This window comes from Peromyscus leucopus, unplaced genomic scaffold, assembly GCF_004664715.2.
Source record: "Peromyscus leucopus breed LL Stock unplaced genomic scaffold, UCI_PerLeu_2.1 scaffold_1176, whole genome shotgun sequence".
Taxonomy (NCBI): domain Eukaryota; kingdom Metazoa; phylum Chordata; class Mammalia; order Rodentia; family Cricetidae; genus Peromyscus; species Peromyscus leucopus.
The window spans coordinates 856-11,634 of record NW_023504310.1 but is presented as its reverse complement, the minus strand read 5'-3'; the positions used below and the strand labels follow the sequence as shown (position 1 = coordinate 11,634).

General features: G+C 38.8%; 1 pseudogene; it reads right to left on the bottom strand.

Annotated features, from left to right (window-relative positions):
* Positions 1 to 975: 975 nt before the first annotated feature.
* LOC119087079 lies at positions 976 to 7,653 on the bottom strand (annotated as a pseudogene).
* Positions 7,654 to 10,779: the final 3,126 nt, after the last annotated feature.

Genomic DNA, 10,779 nt, shown 5'->3' with positions numbered 1-10,779 from the left:
CTCTGAGATACTGTGGGCTGTCACCACAGTAACCATATCAATGTCCCCACTCCCATGAAGGTGAATGAAATGGAAAGAGCAGCTCTGAAGGATGATTAAGGTTACTATAAGTTAACATTTGGCGATGATCATGGGTTCGTTCGTCTGTGCATCCTCTCACATCTTACATGTCCTCAAAAGCAGAGAACTGTGTAACTACAGAAGCTCAAAGGACGCAAGTGCTGCGGTTTGATGAGGGAGAGCACCATGGGTAAGGAACAGAGGTGGCCTCTCGAGGCTCAACAGCCAGAGAATGTTGTCTAGGGTCCCACCAACACCTTGATTGAAGCACAGAGAAACTCATTTTCAGTTTCGACCTACATACTTTTAAGAGAATTAAAATCTGTGCTACTTCAGTCACAAATTCTGTATTTCTTTACATCAACAACAGAAAGTTACCTGGAAATGGTGACTAAGGATAGAATGTTGTCTGAGGGAAACATGCTTTTCTGTTGTGAATCGACATGCCTGATAAGAAACATAAACATCTTGCTAGTGATTTTTTCCAGTCTCTCAGACAGAGTTCATACACTGAAGAATATACTCTGGGTTGCATACCTTCAATAGCGTTCCTACTTGTAATATATCCCTATTAAATATGTTGAATGAACAAATGAAAGTGATCCAGGCAGGCTCTGGAAGGGACTATAATTTCTTGATTTTAAAGTGCTGTTATCATGTCTTCTCAAGAGCAGATGACTTTTACATCTATTAAAATTTAGTTTATGATACTTGCAATTTTACAAAATACAAGGCCAAAATACTAACATAGTTCAAACAATATGTAAAAAGAATATGCAAAATCTTAATTATTGTATGATCAAACAGTGTCAAATTCAGAGCAGACATTCTGGTATATATTACAAAAGGATCTTTACTGGCTACTGTTCATTGCTGCATTAAAAAACTTGAGCACAAATTTTACCAAATACATTTACCAAAAAAGAGTTCTTTTACTTCATCTGAAAATGTTATTACATTGACACGGAGCATACAGTAAGCTGGCTGACCTAGATGTTTACAGCTATCAATTGAAGCCAGCTCTGCAACTAAAAATTCAAACATCAAGATCCATCTGTAGTCTAAATTTATCTAGACAAATACTGGAAGATAGATCAACAGCAAAAGCAGAATTTATCTGAATAATAAAAAATAATTGGGTTGTTTTTATGCTGGAAGTATTTTAGTAATACGCACATTACCTATTCCTACATGGGTTGGAGCAATACTATTTTAGCTGTTGGAGTATCACGGTATTAAGAATATCTGCTTCTTGTAGGGTCAGACTTTTCTGTCAGCTCTTTACTTGGAAACGAAGTTACAAGAATAAAGTCAGTTGTTGAAAATTCAGGACGTGACTGTATTATAAAGTCTCGGACATCCAGAATCCTGAAGGAATAAATAAAAATAGTTGGTTGTAACAAGGGCACATTTCCATGCAAACTTTGAGCTAAAATCATTCTCACAAAAAAATTATATAACTTAACTTTTGTTTAAAGGTGCAATAATTTCTTTAATTTACATTGTTTTGATGGGAAAGTTCATCAGATTTTGAAAGAAAAATAATAATTTTGGAGTATACATTTGTAATAAAACAAAAAAGTATAAACAATATTGTTATATTAAAAGTACAAGTCTGATTGTTTTAAAAGTAAAAACTGTTGGCAATGTAAGGCTCTAAGACACTGGGCAGGATGAACCTAACACTATAAATCACACACACACACATACACACACACACAGAGGCATGCAGCAGTTCAGCTTTCTATGGTGCCACGTTGGGGGCCAAAATGTTGTTGGTTTCTTGGGGGCCCAACCACCACAGCTCCCAAATAAATCACACATAAAGGCTTATTCTTAATTATAAATGCCCAGCCTTAGCTTGGCTTGTTTCCTGCCAGCTTTTCTTAAGCTAAAACAGCCCATCTACCTTTTGCCTCTGGGCTTTTACCTTTCCTTACTTCTGTATACCTTTCTTTCTTACTCCGTTTTGCTTGTATAGCTGGGTGGCTGGCCCCTCATGTCCTCCTCCTCTTGCTCTGTCTCCTTTTCCTCCCAGATTTTTCCTTCTATTTATTCTCTCTGCCTGTCAGCCCTGCCTATCCCTTCTCCTCCCTCACTATTGGCTGTTCAGTTCTTTATTAGACAATCAGGTATTTTAGATAGGCACAGTAACACAGCTTCACTGAGTTAAACAAATACAACATAAACAAATGCAACACATATATCTTGGCATCATTGAACAAATGTTCCACAGGAAAAACAAATGTAACACATCTTAAAATAATATTCTACAACACACACACACACACACACACACACACACCCATATATATAAAAGCTAAGCGTGGTAGTATAGCCCTGTAATTCCACCTGTTGGAAGGCTAAGTCAAGATCACTGATTTTGAGGCTAGCCTAGGCTACATAGTCACACAGCAAAATCCTACCATTAAAAACAGTAACAAAAAAAGAATTTAAAAAATTACTCTTACATATACCTAGTAACTTAACTAAGATAAATGCACAGCAGGGTCTTATAACCAGTGAAAAATAAAAGCACTATTATGTGTAGGGAAAATACTTATATTCAAATGAGTATTAAAGAGAATGAAACAGCCTATTCGAGATACTGTACCAACAATACAAACTACTTACACCATGCATTTACATTATGAAGTTGCTAAACAGAAAGTTCTCATTAGAATTTCATAAACTTTTTGTTTGTTTGAGGTAATGTCTTGTTATGTAGTTCGGATTTACTTCAAACTTGTACTTGCTTTGAGCTTCCAAATGATGGGATGGCAGGTGTGTACTACCATCCTAGCATACAGTGATCACTTTTTAACTGAGAAAGTCCCAATAGGATCTAACTATCTTGAATCTGAGCCTACTTGATGTAGTTTTAGTTACAATGCAAAACTACAGCTCCTATCTTTGAGTTGTCTAAACTTAGACAAATAGGATAATTTACGATTATTACCATCTATTTCATTTATTGTAGGTAGCTACCATCCTTTTAAATATTCTTCTGTCTAAAGCTTACTTCGAAATGTAAAGAACTCCATCTATTCCTTATGCTTTGTGCAGTATATGAGCAACAGTATATGAATGCAAAGACCCCTGGCTGGCTGGTGCAGCAGCTCACCTGTGTGTGCTGTTGAATCTCTGTATCAGACGACTTCCATCTGCCAACCTGATCTGAATTTTTGTGGTGGGAACTGAATCATCAATAAGAACAGCTGCATTAAGTATTGATTTATCCTCTTCTTCTGGGGAGGAAGGAGTACTGACGATTTCAGGTGTAAGGCTAAGAAAGAAGATTTAAGAATGAACACAAACTGAGTATGCAGGACACACTGAAGGTAGCTAAGCCTCAGCTCTGCAGTAAGCTGTGCTGTGCTCGGTCAGAGGACTTCCCTAACAAGACCACAGCTTACTTTCAGTTTTCTCTACTTCTTCTGGCCTCTCTAATTACATTACAATTTGTCTGTGCTTAAGACTCCTACTACTAATAAGAGATCCCAGATCTCTCAGAAACCTAACTGCATTTTCTCCAACTTCATCTCTGAACTTTCCTCACACTGCTTACCACACAGCTCAGGGAGAAATGAGAAATCAGAGACCCAAGAGTATAAAAAAAAAAGATTTCAAATCCCAACTATGTTCTAACTGGATGCACTTGAGGAAAAACCTCAACCTTGTCTAATTCTGTAAGACTGTGTTCTGTAATGCATTAATTAACCCATGAAGTCATTCAGCATAACGTCTAGAACAAAGAAGTCAAAAGCTATTTTTGCTTATATAATCAGAACTGAACCATTGCTTTAAAACATTGGTAATACTATTTAAAAAACTTCTTAAGTAGATATTGCTTTGCAAAAGAGAAACAGCTCCAAGTTATTAGTGAGAAATGAATTCATTTCTCACATTAATTCCCACTGGAACTTTCTAGACAAAACACCTTACCATTTTATTTTGTTTACTAGTGACCTGATTGGTTTAATAGTTTCTAATATCATCAGGATGACCAGACATAAACTAAAAGTTACTGTGAAAAAAGAACTCCTTCAAGAGCAAAACAAATTTCACCAAATCTGCAAATCTAACAATTCCTTAGCATCTTAAGGGAGTTTTTACATCTTTGTTTATAAATCTCTTAAGTACTAGGAGTTCAGAACCTCATGCATTACTTTATAAAGCTATGAGCACTAGGTTTCCATCCAAACTTTCTCCCAAACTTAAGTTATATGGCAAGACAGGAAAGTTAACTGATCTTTACTGCCAACACTTGCCCCACTTTTTCCTGCTTCCAGATTTACATCCAATCTGAGAAAATATATGATAAAAATACACAAAAGGAAAAACACAGTAAATTACTAGATACTGAAGGAGATTCTTCCTCAAGTCCACGCTAAAATCTTAAGCAGTTGTGTTGTCAAGCTAGGTCACAGGGGAGAGGGATGAAGATCAGATGAAGAGGTGCCGGAAGACAGGATGGTCTTTTCTCCTCACCAGCAACCATGGCACACACGATCAACAGCACCACACATTCATCCCACTCACTTGTCCCGTGACCCTGCTGAGTCAGCCATCCCCACTGGCCCGAGTCCTTGTCTGCTGGGGAGAACTGCTCTGTTTTACAGATTAACCCTATCAGGCACGAGGCACTTAGGTTTCTACACTACCTAAAGGGTAAACCTACTGAGAAAAGACAAAGCTGACTTAGCTCTTTTCTATGACATAGAGCTACTGCATAAAGGTATTTCCATCATCTAATATCTTCTAAGAGAACCCTGAGCGGCAGGCAAGCTTCTTCCTAAACAAGAATGAAGTATGAACAGGAAGGGAACTCAGTAGAAAGCGCGCTTGTAAGAAGCTTGAGTGTAAAAATGTATTCTTTACAAACTGGAATGGATGGACGTTCAGAACAGGTATGGCCACCGTATCAGTGGAACAGCTCTGAGTCAGAGGTGAACCAGAACCCTTTCACATGCTAAGTTCAGACTAGTGAGCAGGCACTGTGGTGTTATCACTAGTGCAGCGCTCACTTCAAAGTTACTTTTCTTTGCTGGTGACTGCTTCCCCACTCACCCTCCTGTTGAGGCAGTGTCTCACTCTGTAGCTCAGGTGGGCCTCAAACTGATCCTTCTGCTTCATCCCCATGACTGCTGGACTACAGCAATGCACAGCAAACGTCCCCTTAGTCAACCATCACACTACCAGGACAGTTTTTTTAAAAAAAGATTTTTCTGTGTACAAGTGTTTTGCCTACATTTATGTATATGCACTATGAGCAGGCCTTGTGCCTGTGCAGGCCAGGGAAGGCATCGGTTCCTTTGAATCTAGAGTTGTAGATGGTTGTGCTCTGCCCCAAATGGGTACTGGGAACCAAACCAGGTCCTCTGTAAGAGCAGCACATACTCTTAATCACTGAGCCATCTCTGCAGCCCTCTATAGTGACATTTTCATATACTGTTTTTATTTTTTTTTAAGGTTAATTAAAATCAATTTATTTTTAAAGAGAGAATTAAGATACAAAGATACTTTTAAGAAAGCAGAAAGAAAGGATTTTGAGCTGAGATTCCCTCAGACATCTGAAAGTAACATGAAAATAATTATCATCAGCCAGAGAAATTCTTTGAAGCCAAAGCAAAGCAATGTGCTTAAGCATGTGACACAGGCAAAGATTGAGGCTGAGCGAGGAAGAGGAGGGCAATCTGGGATCAGTCCTACGGGATCTAGGGGGCCCAGCACTGCCTGCTCCACAGGCTGACACTGTAAGCAGTCCCAGCTGCATGAGGCAGAAGATCCAGTGGCTGTGGAGAGGCAAGGGCTAACCCAGTAGGAAACAGAAGGCAGGCCGAGGGGCCGCCTGGCATCAAGACAAAAAGAGCATCCTGAAGACTAGGGACAAACGCGAAACCCATCTCAGAGTCAGTGACAGATGACCGAGTGGCAATCAGAATCTTCTAACTAAACAGCACACAAACAGACACAGAGATTATCTACTCAAGGTTCGTCATTTATCATTATATAGTTCAAAAGCCCCTGGCAATATCACCTCTAGTCCTTCCTGCCAGCAAAAGACTGACATTTGTAGGTCTTTTGGGCTCAAATCCAGCTCAATTCAAGCTGTAATTTGTAATGTCCAGCCGTCACCCATGACTTCCTTATTTCTATTTATTGGTGTATCACAAGAAAAACTCCGCTAACTTCTCCTGTACACCCTTTGTAATAGACTACTGCCTATGGACAAAAATAGATTCTTTTCCTCTTTGTGCTTGTGCTAAGCTCTTGGAAAATAGAACTGTTAAGCTTCTATATCAATAGTTTTTTTAGTTTCAATTTTCTTCCTTCTTTTTTTTTTTCCTAAGTTTTGGTTGCCAGGGATCAAACTTAATACAGTTCTTAATGTAAGTGTCTAATGTAAAATGTCAGGAGCAATTCTTCACTTTAGAAAATGTAATACTTGATTAAATATGAGTTTATGTGTACTGAGTCATGTCACACTAACATGCTGGTGTTAAATTTCTATATATTAAAACTGAACAAATTCCTTTTTCCACTTTTAGCATGGTCAAGCTTTCAAGGTCTGGCAAGCAACAGAGTGAGTATACCACTGACTGGATGCAGACTGGGTAGAAGCTGAGGGTGACCTTGCAATGCTGCTCTTCCTGCCTCTATCTCCTTAGTGCTAGATTAAAGGTGTGACACCAGGCCAGGTTTTGTGGTGCTGGAGACTGAACCTAAGGGCTGCTTACAAACCACAGAAAACGATCAACTGAAGCACACTGCCCTGCTGCAGCATCTCAGTGTTTGTTCATGGCAGACACATCCACGAAGGTGTGAGGTAATATATCCACTGCTTTTTCCAATCAGCAACACTTTACAGTTTCTCTTTTGAAGCTGTGTAATTGGAAACAGATATGAAAGAACATACACACACAAAGAACAGAAAAAAACACATGGAACCAGAACAGGAGAACAAAGGAAGCTCGTAGGAGAGGGAGGAGGGCAGTGTGTACAGGGGATATGCTCAAAGCATCGCAAAGCATCATGCATTATACAGTTCCATGAAATGGCCAAAACTGAACCAGAGGACACAGCACAGTGGTCAAAAGCACACATCCCAGAGTGTGTGGGATGGAACTGGTTCCAGTCATTCTCTAGCTCAACCACATCTTGGGCAAATTACTATTATTTTCAAAACTGAGTAAAGATTTATTTCATTTTTAATTATACAGATGTGTGTCTGTGTGGCTAAGTGTGCACATGTGCAGGTGCCCACGGATGCCTGAACTGGAGTTACAAGTAGGTGCACGCTGCATGGGATGGGTGTGGGGAACCAAACTCGTCCTCTGCAAGACAGTGTCTGTTTAAAGAGCTGTTATCAAAGGAGCTACTGAGTGCACACAGGACTGATCTCTGGTACTTGCTACTAATATTATTATCCAAATTAAACCCCTAAATCCAGTAGGAAGGTCTTTATAGCTCATATTTCACTTTTTACTTCACAAGTCATTTTTATTTCTTATTCTCAAAGAAATATCATTTTGAGCAAAAAGGTGTTTTTCCTACTAGAGAATTTTACCTTCCAAGTTTTTGCCTTCTCCACTAAAAGCCTTAAATCGCAATCTGGGTTTTATATACTCTTGGTCTTGATGATCCTCCATATCCAGATTCACTTGGCTGCCATGGACCAGTCGCTGAAGCTCCAGGGGAATCTCTCTTAAAAGGAGGAGAGAAGGTTTTAGTTTAAGATTGTTTAAAAAGTACACTACTCCATTGAGGTGACTATAATTAAATCATGAGTTACATGCTAATAAAAATTTCCATGGTGGTTTTGGGGTCCACATAGATTATTCTTTCTTCCAAGTTACATCACACTTTTTTAAGTCTGATACTTTACTTTAAATGTATGAGTGTTTTGTCTCTATGTATGTCTATGTACCATGTGCATGCCTGGTGCCCTTGGAAGACAAATATGGCCCTGTGACTGGAGTTACACTTGGTTATAAAGCACTGTGTGGATGCTGGTCCCCTGAAAAAGCAGCCAGTGCTGAGCCATCTCATCTGGCTAGTCACACTGTTCTTTAGTGATTCTTAACACAGAAATGTTTTGGATGTCACAACAACCTTTGAGCATCTTTAGAAAGTCAAATTATAAGACAGCAATTGATGTTTAAATTAGCACAAGAGAATTCTTATATGAGTTAAAAGTTAATTCAAATACTTTTGTTTGTTTCTTGAAATAGGGTCTCACATTGTGTCAGGCTAGGCTGGAATGCAGTATATAGTTCAGGCTAGTTGCAAACTCACAGCAATCCTCCTGCTTTAGACTCTCAAGTACTGGGAGTCTGCACGTGTTTATTTCTAATAGTAAATTAGAAGTTGTGTGAACTGATGCCAAGGTGTTTCAGTGTCAGATGACTGGTGACACTCCATGTTTCAGCATAAGGGGCGGGGCTGTGAGATATGGCCATGCGGAGTTATCTTTTTAAATTAAAAAATTGTTTTAGGTCACACAAGAACAGGTGAGTGACCTGGCTGCCAGCTGAACCACCTCACTCCCTAGATTCTGTTCCCAAAGAACCATCCCACATCATACACCCTCCCAGCTCATTGCCTTTCCCACTTCCAGGCCCTGTCCCCAACCCCAGCAGACTCCCTCTGCTTATGCACAGGCCATACCAGTTAGAAGAACAGAGACCCCTGTTGCAACAAAAGCCAGCTAGCCACCAGAAGGTCAGCCCCCAACTTGCCAGAGACTCTCTACTAGATCAGAGGTCATGCCAGCCACAAGAAATCCAGGCCACAAAGACCAGAAGACCAAAGAGGAACAGAATACAAGAGAAGGAAGAGAGAATCTCAGGCACAGAAAATACGATAGAATAGATTCATCAGTTGAAAATGTTATATCTAAAAACTAATGCCAAACATCCAGGAAGTCTAGGACACTATGAAAAGACCAAACCTGAGAATAATAGGAATAGAAAGAGAAGAATCCCAGCTTGAAAAACCCAGAAGAAATATTTAACAAAATCATAGAAGAAAATTTTCCTAATCTAAAGAAGGACATGCTTATAAATGTACAGGAAGCATACAAATAGATTTGATCAGGAAAAAAGTCCCTTGCCACATAATAATTAAAAACATTAAACATACAGAATACAGAATATTAAAAGCTGCAAAGGAAAAAGACCAAGTAACAAATAAACACAGACCTATTAGAATTATACTGGATTTCTCAATGGAGACTCTAAAATCCAGAAGGGCCTGAATAGATGTCCTGCAGACTCTAAGAGACCATGGATGCCAGCCCAGATTAATACACCCAGTAAAACTTTCAATCACTATAGATGGAGAAACCAAGATATTTCATGACAAAGCCTTGTGGACAGATATTGTTTAAAATTTGCCTTCCAGACTTCTAAAGAAGAGCTAATAATCCTCAAATTTTTTATTACCCAAAATCGAAACAAAAGGAACATTGCCAATTCATTTCATGAGGCCACCGTCACCCTGATGCCCTAGCCACTCAAAGATTCAACAAAGAAAGAGAATTACAGACCAATTTTCCTCATGAATATTGATGCAAAAATACTCAATAAAATACACATAAACACAATCCAAGAACACATGAAAAAGATCATCCACCGTGAACAAGTAGGCTTGATGCAGGGATGGTTCAACATAGGAAAATCTGTCAATGTATTCCATCATAAAAACAAGATGCAGGGATGGTTCAACATATGAAAATCTGCCAATGTAATCCACCATATAAACAAGCTGAAACACACACACACACACACACACACACACACACACACACACACACACACACGATCATCTCACGGGATGCTGAAAAAGCTTATGACAAAATCCAACACTCTGTCATAATAAAAGTCTTGGAGAGATTAGGGATACAAGAGCACACCTAAACATAAAAAAGGGGCAATTTACAGCAAGCCTGTAGCCAAAATCAAATTAAATGGAAACTCAAAGCAATTCCACTAAAATCAGGAACAAGACAAGGTTGTCCACTCTCTCAATATATATTCAAAATAGTATTTGAAGTTGTAGCTAGAGCAAAGCAATAAGACAACTAAAGGAGATCAAGGAGATTAAAAATTGGAATGGAGTAAGTCAAAGTGTTACTATTTGTAGATGATATGATGGTATATATAAGTAACCCCAAAATTTCTACCAGGGAGCTCCTACAGCTGATAAACACCTTTAGTGAAGAGGCTAGACACAAGATTAACTTAAATAAAAAAATCAGTAGCACTCCTATATACAAATGTCAAATGGACTGAAAAAGAAATCAGGGAAAACAACACTCTTCACAATAGCCAGAAATAATACAAACTATCTTGAGGTAACTCTAACCAAGCAAGCGAAAGACCTGTATGCTGAAAACTTCAAGTCTTTGAAGCAGGAAATTAAAGAAGATATCAGAAGGTAGAAAGATCTCCCACGCTCATGGATCGGTAGGATTAGCACAGTAAAAAACGATCGTCTTACCAAAAGCAATCTACAGATTCAAGGCAATCGCCATTAAAATCCTAACACAATTCTTTGCTGACTTTGAAAGAATAATACTCAACTTCATACGGAAAAACAAAAAACCCAGGATAGCTGAAACTATTCTACACAATAAATGAACTTCTGGAGGTATCATCATCTCTAATTTCAAACTGTACTACAGAGCAATGGTAATAAAAACAGCATGGCACTGGC